Raw genomic sequence first — 12,431 nt, forward strand, 5'->3', positions numbered from 1 at the left:
TATTCACTGTTGCAGTCCAGGTTACCCACCCACCATCCCCCTTGTTTTATTGCTGGGACTTTTCTGTACTTCTCATCTCTATGCAACCTATGCGGTGTATTTGCTTGTAGATGAAGGAAATGTTTATAGTAATATATGCATGTTTTTTGGCATAATTTTATCTTTCCAGCCTCCCTATCTGGGGGCACCTGACATCTGGGGCAAGAAAAACTGAAGAAAATGGCGTCGGTTGCAACTTTTATACCCCTGGTGCACTGACGTCAGGGAAGAGGCGACAGCAACCGACCCTGGACCAAGACTTTGGAACTTGAGCCGACTGCGGGTCGCCTGCCAGCAGGATAACCCAAGTGTAATGACTGCAACAGTGAATACACTCGAACATCTACATTTATGGTAGGTACACAACTGTACTTTTCCATGCAATTGGCTATGGGAATGTTAACACAGCTGTTCCACATGCAATCAGCTAGGGGAGGGCTGCAATTCCTGCAGAGGCCATTAGCTGATGATAAGCATTACCTAAAATACACATGCTGCTGCCCAGTGAGGAAGTGAGAGAGGAAGACAGAGGCAAAGACAAGTCAGTGAGGGGTGGGAGAGTAAAACTTAAGCATGTTTGTATCACACACCTACCAGCACAGTGTATCAAATCCCCAATGACTATGTAGTGCTATCACAGTTCTGTGCAGTTATTGCATGCGCCACATAGGGTACCTGTTGTGGAGCCCTCAGAACATATATGTGATGGTGAGTGACCTCTGCAACAGGGATAAGGTAGCTATACGGTAGATGAAGTACACAAGCCTGTCTGTATGAACAGAAGCCAGCGTCAACACAGCCACACTCTCACAGGGATGCACACACATTGATACCCTTGGCAGGGCCAGGATTACAACTCATCACTAGTGAGATTGCCACAACACATTACTGTGCAGGTATCACATGCACCACATGGGTCATACGGTGGTTATATGGGCAAAGGGTATGGGGAAGTGTCTGACATCAGACAGCATGCTTCATTATGCCAATGGGGGTTGTAGTAAGTGTGACTGTGATCATACGCATCATACAACACACACATAAACACACAGGGTGCCAGTACTGACATGCATGGGTGCATTTCTGCACAGGTGTGTGGTGGTCGACTGTGCCAGACAGCAATACAAGGCTAGGTGATGGGTATATCTTGGCATCAGGCCAGATGACAATGATTTGCATTGTGGCTCAGGGCTGTAGTTTCTGCATTTGCCCACACAGGTGGGTATTGTATCCCCCATCCAGTCACCTGGGTGACTATTGTGTGTGGCCAATGCTGCTCATCACTTGCCATGTATGTATTCCTTGGTCCATGACATGGACAGTGCCTGGGATGTGCACACCTCCCACACATGTACAGTGACATATGGAACTGTACCTGAGGTGTCTGGCCCATGTTGTGCACACAGATTATCATCAGATGTGCCAGTCTTAGCCACCTGTGACAGGAACTGGTAATGGACAGCAGTTTACCCTGCACCTACATTGATAGCATGCTAATGGCATTCCCTGGTGTCAGTGGCATCTGTCCATACAGTGCATGTTTTCAGGCATGGTATGTCCTTTGTGGGTCACATGTGATGGCACCACATGTGTTGCAGGCATCCAGTGGGGAACATGGGGAAGGTGCACTGTCTGCATGTACATGCCTATTGGACAGATGGACAGGGTGCCATGCCCTCTGTAGCCCACTGCAATCACTCCATAGTTACTATCAGTGGCCAATATGCAGTGCACTACCCATATATTGGCTGCTGCCTAGGCATGTGTGTGTGTGTGTGTGTGTGTGTGTGTGTGTGTGTGTGTGTGTGTGTGTGTGTGTGTGTGTGTGTGTGTGTGTGTGTGTGTATGAGACATGGGTTGAGAGTGTGCTCTGGGTAATACTGGGGTTGCTAACTGTGATTGCCTGGCCTTGATGTCACATGTATGGGTATGGATTTGCACCCCAGCTTCTCAGCTATTTCACATCTGTTATCCCTGTATGGTGGACATTGTGATATATACCAGGGCGACCATATAAGACATTTGCAAAAACTGCTCCACATTGGGCCCAGGTGTTACACACTCACACCCACCTCCACACAGGATACGAGTTACAAACACACACACACGCACCTGTCATGTCTGGGAGTAGAACCCCCTACCTAGTTTACTACACTACAACACTACACAGTTATAGTACATGCCATGGAAATTACTGGAGTACTCCTTCCCTAAAGGTATATATCACATTGGATGACATCAGCAGGCTTGCCAAAGTAGGGCATTTGAAATGTACTGAGTGTGACTCGCCTAAAATGCATTGCTGTCTACACAGACATTGAAACACACACAAAACATCCAGAACTGCCATGGGTGGGAATATAACCCTACCAGAGTTCTATATCACACTACAGCAGTACACAGTTATGGCACACACTACGGAGATTACTGGGCTACAACCTTCCCAGAGATGTATTTCTAGGTGGATGACATCAGCAGCCTTGCCAAAGATGAGCATTTGAATTGTAGAGAGTGTGACTACCCTAAAAAGCATTGCTCTCTACAAAGACAGAGTCAAACAGATACACACACTTGCCAAGTCTAGGATTAAAACACCTACCTAACTAATGTATCACACTACAGCAGTATGCAGGTATAGGACGCACTACAGAGATTACTGGGCTATATTCTTCACAGAAGTGTATTTCTAGGTGGATGACATCAGCAGCCTTGCCAAAGTTGGGCATTTGAATTGTAGAGAGTGTGACTACCCTAAAAAGCATTGCTCTCTATACAGACAGACACACACACAAACTTGCCAAGTCTGGGATCAGAACACCTACCTAATTAATTTATCACACTACAGCAGTATGCAATTATAGGACACGCTACGGAGATTACTGGGCTATAACCTTCACAGAGGTATATTTCTAGGCGGATGACATCAGCAGCCTTGCCAAAGTTGAGCATTTGAATTGTAAGAAGTGTGACTACCCTAAAAAGCACTGCTGTCTACACAGATAGAGTCAGACAGACACACACACAAACACACACACTTGCCAAGTCTGGAATTAGAACACCTACCTAACTAATTTATCATACTACAGCAGTACACAGTTATAGGATGCACTACGGAGATTACTGGGCTACACCCTTCCCAGAGGTGTATTTCTAGGTGGATGACATTGGTGGCCTTGCCAAATTTGAGCATTTGAATTGTAGGGAGTGTGACTACCCTAAAAAGCATTGCTGTCTACACAGACAGAGTCAGACAGACAGACACACATACACACTTACCAAACTGGGGATTAGAACACCTACCTATGTAATTTAGCACACTTCAGCAGTATGCAGTTGTAGGACATGCTACGGAGATTATTGGGCTACATCCTTCCCAGAGGTGTATATTTAGGTGGATGACATTAGCAGCCTTGCCAAAGTTGAACATTTGAATTGTAGGGAGTGTGACTACCCAAAAAAGCATTTCTCTCTACACAGACAGACACTTGCCAAGTCTGGGATTAGAACTCCTACCTAACTAATTTATCACACTACAGCAGTACGCAGTTATGGGACATGCCATGGAGATTACTGGGCTATAGTTCACCCAAAGGTGTATTTCACAGTGGATGACCTCAGCAGGCTTGTCATAGTAGGGCTATGGGGAGGGCAGTGTCTGTGCATGGGCCATAACCCATTCATCTAGAGGTTGACACACCACATGCGGGCACACACAGGGTCATATTTCACAGGTACATATCTACAGATGCTAGATAACACCTTCCTTGTACAGTCATGTTGCACAGCTAGCACATGCACCACATAGTCTGTACTGCTGACAGATACCAGTGGCTAGTATCTACAGTGAGTGACATCTAAACCTCATGTGGTTGTGGCCCTTTGGCTCTGTGCTGTGTGCTGGATGGGACAGACCTGGATGGCTACTTGTCACAGTCACCCACTTCCATACATCTATGTACGTCGACCTTTGGCTTATTATAGTGTGTTTCCCTTAAATAGATGTCTGTATTCCTGTCCACTGTGTGTGCAATGCATGTGTGGTGCATACTGAGGAGTGTCTGCACTAACATCTATGACTGCCAGTTATGTCTGATCCACTGGTGTTTGCAGACAGGGCTTTCATGTGTTTAAGTGTGTGAGCATGCCCAGTATGACCTTTCAGTGTGTTGACTGACATTGTGTGAGCATGCCCAGTATGCCCATCTGAACTGAATTTGTGGATCAAGTCCAGGTAGTCTGTAATGCAGTGCTGACCTATGTGTTGTACACCTACAGGTAGCATACTGTTTCTGCAGGGTATCCATCGATCACATGGCATTGACTGTTACTACATTTCTACATGGGATGGGGGAGGCACACGTGACTATCTCTACATTTCTACACAGGATTGGGGGGGCACACCTGACTGTTACTACATTTCTACGTAGGATGGGGAGACACACCTGACTATTTCTACATTTCTACACAGGCTTTGGGGGGACACACCTGACTGTTACTACATTTCTACGTAGGATGGGGGGCACATCTGACTATTTCTACATTTCTACACAGGATTGGGGGGGCACACCTGACTGTTACTATATTTCTACGTAGGATGGGGGAGCACACCTGACTATTTCTACATTTCTACACAGTCTTTGCGGGGTACACCTGACTGTTACTACATTTCTATGTAGGATGGGGGGGGCACACCTAACTATTTCTACATGTCTACACAGGATTGGGGGGGCACACCTGCCTGTTACTACATGTCTACATAGGGTGGGGGGCACACCTGACACTTGTACACATTTGCTATGACTGTGCCGGTATGTCAGGTACTCCATTTAATTCTGTAGTCTTACCTATTATGCTGCCTAGAGGCACACCAGTGTACTACACATCTAGCTTTTATTTACCTACATATCAGTTTCAGACTTCCTACCCTTCAGAACTGACATCCCACTGCCTGACCTGCTGTGGTCAGTCTGTTTAGGCTTGAGGGAAAGGTTACCCATAGGCATCACTCAGAGGCCATAGCACAGTCTTTGTTTGTGTTTGTCTACACCTGTTCTGCTGGCTGTGACTGTTGTTGGGTATGTGAACCTCCCTGACTGGCATGTGTGAGTCACTTATGTTAGATTTTATGAATATAAATCTGAAATTAATTATGTTGTAAATATGCTGAAAGAAAAGGCTTGCTTAAATGCAGAAACAGAGTTTAGTAATATGTGATCAGCAGTCATACTAAATGACCATGGCTTGGAAAAGGAATCTGCTGAATGGACATTTTTCCCTTACAGACTCAGAAACAGGATGTATGCAAGAGCAAAAATGCAAAATCTGCTTTTAAAGAACACTGACATGCTTTTCTGCCTATAAAAAATGGACACAATATGTTTCCTAAAATAACAGGATGGACACAATATGTTTCCTAAAACAACAGGATATGTTTATGACACTGTGACAATGTGTTTCTTCAAAAATATGTTTTTCTGCATGAAAAACAGGATATGGCACAAGAACAGATGTTTTTATACAAAGATCCAAATAAAATACAGGGTGTTCACACTGTCAGAAAAGCTGATCTCTGACAATGTGTTTTCTTCAGAAATATGTTTTTTCTGCATGGAAAAACAGGATATGCTTATCAGCATTGGCACAAGAACATATGTTCATATACACAGATCCAAATAGAATACAGAACAATGTGTTTCCTCAAAAATATGTTTTTCTACATGGACATCAGGACACTGTTACAGGATATTCACACTGTCAGAAAAGCTGGTCTCTTACAAGACATTGTTAAACAAGGAAGTTTAGTATTGTTTCTACAGGACTAAAACTGTATATAAAGAGCTGTATAAATCCAGTTATGTTAGAGGTATGGTAGGGACACAAGTCCTAAGGTAAATGTTATATCTCTCACATCATCTGTACTATATGAGAAGTAAAGTTGGAACAGTACTTTTAAGCTGCATCGTGGTTCCGTTTGGTTTATTATAAAAAGTTATTTGTTACTGCTCTCTAAAGTTGATGCTGCAAAGTATATTCTCTCATCAGTGTATATTCTGCAAGTTTCTGTATGCAACAGACTGTGAATGCAAATATAACCAGACTTTGAATTTTAGCAGAATCCAGCCAGCAGGACTGAGTGTCTTAAGAACACTTCAAATCCCACAGCAAGAAGCAGCAAGCAGTAAGCAGAGAGAGTTCAAAATATTTTTTCAATGGCGAGGCAGCTGAGTGACTAGCTCCATGTAATTTTTTCAATGGCAAGCTAGCCTGCATTTGAACCTACAATCTGCATTCAAACACAGGAGGAGTGATGGTAAGCCTTGCAGAGGGTCACTTCAGTCAAATTGCAGTAACTAACATTTGTACGTATGTGTAAATCCTAAACAGAAGTATTCCAGTTTATGCAGCTTGTAGTAGTAAAGTTTTTTTAGACGTCTACAATCCAGAGTGAGACTAGTTCAAGAAATTCGCAGTGCCATAACTTCGCTAAGAAAAGGGGGATATTCACTAGCCCAATAGTTCACTGCCTGTTGTGCTTTCCCAGCTTCTCGAGTGACTTTGAAAAATGTCCAGCCATCTGCAACAACAGCCTGATCATCTGTTTTGTTGCTCACTGGTAAGACTTTTTTCTACATCACATTTTTTAGTATGGTTGCTATTCGACAGTTTGGATATAAAACAGTCTGGATATTATGTTAGACAGTATGGATATTTTCATGCATAATTTAAGCAAATGTAAAAAATTGCAATGTTGGTATACACAGCATATTAGTAAATGTAAAACCTTATTAGGGCAGGTTGATAGTAAGGCATTATGCAAATGTATTACAATATTTGACTGGTATCTCAAAGAAAACCATGTGAAATATGACAAATGTTTATTTTGTGATTCAACAAAAACTGCATTTTGTGTATTATGCCATAAAATAATATTGCATCATATTGCGAAAAAAATAGACTGTAAAGACAGATCTGAAGAATTAACTAAGGGTAAAGTGTTTCCATTACATTCTGATGTTGAACAGTTATGTCCTGTCACCACATGTGAGTCAAATCAGTTACTGATAGAACCCCTAGTACATTTTGTTACAAAGGAATGTAGTAAACTTCCAAAAGACAGACACAATGAGTTCAGGAAGCTTAGACAAGTTATACATACATCTTTTCAAAAGTGCATAGGAGTTTCAAATTCAGCAGAACAGCTTACTAAAGAATGTCAGAAAGACCATACAACATTCCAGGAAATTCAACAGCAGTTGCAGGATAAAGGAAATAAATTAGCTGAACTGACAGAGACTGGGAACTTCCTGCATACACAGTTAATCTGTGCAAAAGAAATATATTTTATAATATGTTTATGTTTTGAAAATGGTTAAACATACATGGTAGGATGGTAGGATCTGATGTCTGGACAAATCATTCTTAAATGTTTTACTTTCATTCAGTTAAAGCAAGACATCTATCAGTACTACAGTAAAGTAAAGCATATGAATGCCATTCATTAGCATAGTCAAAAGGTAAACAAACCTGTTCTAGTGTATACAATTAAATAAAAATAGATGAGTAAAAATTTAAAGTCACAAGACATGACATGCTTGTATAAAGATATACATATACAAGACAGACATGCATGTGTGTTCTTTTCATCTAGAGTACATCTGTTACAATACACAAGAATAACAGGCAGACAACAGCAAATATAAATAATATAAATATAAATGTGTTGGTTAAACTAATATCTATTTTGTTTTTTACAATTTGTTTATAATTATATAGTAACACCAAACAGTTAAAGTTCTGAATTAAAAAAAAAATCACAGATGGTATTATTCAAACAGTTTTTGTAAAATTAATGGCAGGACAGTTAAATAGTTAAATAAATAATAAAAAAATACTGAAATCCATGTAAGCTAATTGTAATGTAGTATAAATGCATAGTTATGCAAATCACAATCACATTAAAGGAAAAATGCTAAAAGAATTAATTATAGTTTACAGAGTATGAAATGTAAGCTCAGACCTTCCTAGACTGAATGAAAAGTTACAGGAAATGCTGGAAAGATAAGATAAACAACAAGACTGATTGCCAGATAAGTAGCTTGAGTTTTTCTAAAGCATCATTGTTATTAAAACATAATTGTTAAAATGTTTACATGCAACACTATTTGGTAATTGTACTAAAATGTCACAATTGTGCATAGATGTCACTGATAATCTGTTTGCAAGTAAATGTTAAAAGGACAAAAAAAAAACTCAGTTGCATCAAGTACAGCCAGCAAATGGGCTACAGTATACATACAGTTCAAATCAATTGTGCAGGAGGGTGTAAATACCTACTAGAGGTAATATACAGTGAAAGCTTTATTTAGTAACCTAATAAAATAAATGTAAGTACTACAGGGGGAGGGGTACTTTCTCAGTTTTACACTGACTGTATAAGGGGGAGGGGCACTTTCTCAGTTTACACTGACTGTATAAGCAGTACTGCACAAGGGTCTGAAATAAAGCTGCAGAAAAAGTGAACAACAAGGGTCTGAAGTAAAGCTACAGAAAAAATAGACAACAAGGGTCTGAAATAAAGCTACAGAAAAAATAAACAACAAGGGTCTGAAATAAAACTACAGAAAAAATAAACAACAAGGGTCTGAAATAAAGCTATAGAAAAAATAAACAACAAGGGTCTGAAATAAAGCTACAGGAAAAAATAAACAACAAGGGTCTAAAATAAAGCTAGAGGAAAAAAATATCTCATTCCTTCCTGACAATACTCTTTTATGGGGGGAAACGGGTATTAGTGTATTAGAAATACTGGTAAACTGGATTAAACCTGACAGGATAAGATATTTTACAAGTTGTTAATAGCTATCATAATGGTTATTATTGTATTGTTTAGAATTAAATTGTATTTACAACCTGTTAAACTGTAAAGCTATACAAGAGATGGTTTAAAAAAACAAGAGATGATTTAAAATTGCTTTAATAAAGCTATAAAGAGAGAATAAAGATATGCAAAATGCATAAATGTTTCTAATAGCAAGAATGGTCACTATTTCAATATGTTTTTGACAAAACAATGTTGGTATAAAAAAACATGAATATTTTTAATTGCTTAATATGTAGTTTAAAATAACAGGACATATGGATTTAGTATCAATTCCACTAGATATTTCTAAAGAGACATAAACATTTTCCAAGATTTTGCTCAATATTAATGTTATTAAATTTGTAAGATTAGACTAAATGTACTTTATAGTCTTTGTATGTACAAATGTAGAAAATTTCAGTACAAATGATAGTCTTTGTATGTACAAATGCAGAAAAATTCAGTACAAATGAAATTAGTGTCTAGTAATAAATATGTGTGAAAAACCATATTTAAAGAAAACAATGGGTCCAGGATACCTACTAGATTGAAATGCATAAATAGCAAACAGTCTGTGTAAATACATCCTGTACTGGATACATTGTAATAAGTTCAAAAGTAATTTGTCAAGTTGTAATATCACTGGTTTTACCCCAGTAAAATAATAGCTTTCAAATATTTATTATCTAAGCCCAGTTCAGTACTTTACCAATATGTTAATGGGCAGTTCAAAGACATGACCACAATGTTATGGTTAAAATGACATTAAAACTGTATATTTTCAGCAGTGTATAAATGCTTGCAGTAGCACATGGTTCTTGTCTTAGTTAATTTAACAATCGCAAAGAGTTAATGAAACAGTTCTAAGTCATAAATTAAATTCTGTGATTGCAAAAGAATAAAATATTTTCACAGAATGGTCTGCAAAAGAAAAAATGTTAAATACATTCAGTTTGGTAGTAATACTTAATATCATTTATTAACTATGTAAAATTGCATTTTGACTTGTATCAAAGAAGACTAAAGGGTTTGTTTCTTAATGTGTTTTCTATATAAAATGTTTTGAGTATGTTTAAAAACAGAGGGAATTGTTAGATTTTATGAATATAAATCTGAAATTAATTATGTTGTAAATATGCTGAAAGAAAAGGCTTGCTTAAATGCAGAAACAGAGTTTAGTAATATGTGATCAGCAGTCATACTAAATGACCATGGCTTGGAAAAGGAATCTGCTGAATGGACATTTTTCCCTTACAGACTCAGAAACAGGATGTATGCAAGAGCAAAAATGCAAAATCTGATTTTAAAGAACACTGACATGCTTTTCTGCATATAAAAAATGGACACAATATGTTTCCTAAAATAACAGGATGGACACAATATGTTTCCTAAAACAACAGGATATGTTTATGACACTGTGACAATGTGTTTCTTCAAAAATATGTTTTTCTGCATGAAAAACAGGATATGGCACAAGAACAGATGTTTTTATACAAAGATCCAAATAAAATACAGGATGTTCACACTGTCAGAAAAGCTGATCTCTGACAATGTGTTTTCTTCAAAAATATGTTTTTCTGCATAAAAAACAGGATATGCTTATCAGCATTGGCACAAGAACATATGTTCATATACACAGATCCAAATAGAATACAGAACAATGTGTTTCCTCAAAAATATGTTTTTCTACATGGACATCAGGACACTGTTACAGGATATTCACACTGTCAGAAAAGCTGGTCTCTTACAAGACATTGTTAAACAAGGAAGCTTAGTATTGTTTCTACAGGACTAAAACTGTATATAAAGAGCTGTATAAATCCAGTTATGTTAGAGGTATGGTAGGGACACAAGTCCTAAGGTAAATGTTATATCTCTCACATCATCTGTACTATATGAGAAGTAAAGTTGGAACAGTACTTTTAAGCTGCATCGTGGTTCAGTTTGGTTTATTATAAAAAGGTATTTGTTACTGCTCTCTAAAGTTGATGCTGCAAAGTATATTCTCTCATCAGTGTATATTCTGCAAGTTTCTGTATGCAACAGACTGTGAATGCAAATATAACCAGACTTTGAATTTTAGCAGAATCCAGCCAGCAAGACTGAGTGTCTTAAGAACACTTCAAATCCCACAGCAAGAAGCAGCAAGCAGTAAGCAGAGAGAGCTCAAAATATTTTTTCAACTTACCTTGTGGGTGTCCCAGTATTAAGGGTGGTGCTGCAGGGTTGCCTATGTTGGATGCACATAGTACACTCCCTACACATGGTTGAGCACAGGTAGTGTAATGTTTGGCATCCCTTTTACTGTATGTGAGAGTCAGAGAGAGTTGTCATTCCCTGGGTCCCTCGTGTGCCAGTGTATGTGCTATGCATTGCCTCTTTGCCAAGGCCAGGGCATACTGGGCATGCCTCCTTCTGCCTACTAGGGCAGGCTCAGGTTGTTCCTCCTCTGAGTCACTCTGTGCCTGTGCAGGTCTTGGCAATGGTGTGGGGCTGTGTGGCCCTTCCCCATGCTGTTCCTTGCTGCAGCTGTTTCCGCAGGATCATATTGTGTAGCATGGCACATATGAGGACAATTTCAGTACATGTAGCTGGTGAGTACTGCAAGGCCAGATGTGTCCAAGCACCAGAACCGTGACTTGAGCATCCCAAACACATGCTCTACTATAATTCTGGTCTGTGCTTGTGCCTCATTATGGAGTCCTTGTTCAGGTGTATGTGCATTTCTGATGGGTGTCATCAGCCACGGCTCCAGTGCGTATCCAGCATCCTTCACTAGGTGACCGTCAGGGATGTCCCCATTGACAAATCTCTGGTGCAGCTGTGTCAGATGCCAGATGTGGGAATCGTGATAGCTTCCAGGCAGCCAGCACACACATTCATTATTATGCCCTGGGCATCGCACACGACCTGGCAGTTGATGGAGTGGAAGCCCTTGCAGTTGATGTAGACCCTACCCCGCTCACCAGGTGGTGCTTGGATGCATATGTACATGAAGTCTATAGCACCCTCTACCACAGGGTATTCTGCTATTTGGTGGAACAGTTGCATACTACTGGCCAACACCTCACGGGTGTTGGGGAAATATATGTGCTCACCGATGTGCTGACATTGCATCCAGGAACTGGTGGAGTACCCTGAATGCTGATGCCTGTGAGATCCCCATCATATCCCCAGTTGGCCTTTGGAAGGTACCTGTAGCTAGTATTCTTGGGCCTACACATACCTTGTTATCCACTGGGATGGGTTCCCCTCTGTTAGTTCTGTGTGTGAGGCGTGGCCGTCACAGCTCAACAATTTGCTGTAGGAGGTCCCTGTCCACCCTATAGTGCTCCACTATCTCCAGCTCATGTAGCTCCTGGTAGGTTACCCTGGGTCTGTACACTCTTTTCTGTCTCCTCACTGTGTGTTGGTCGACAGCATTCACATCCTCACCATCCTCAGCCTCTTCCACAAGTTGTTGTATGATAGCTATTGCAGCCCCTATCATTTTGCTGTTGTGAGTGTTAAAAGTTCCCCGCTTGTTTACACC

This window comes from Protopterus annectens, chromosome 8.part0, assembly GCF_019279795.1.
Source record: "Protopterus annectens isolate FY-2018-M chromosome 8.part0, PAN1.0, whole genome shotgun sequence".
Classification (NCBI taxonomy): domain Eukaryota; kingdom Metazoa; phylum Chordata; order Ceratodontiformes; family Protopteridae; genus Protopterus; species Protopterus annectens.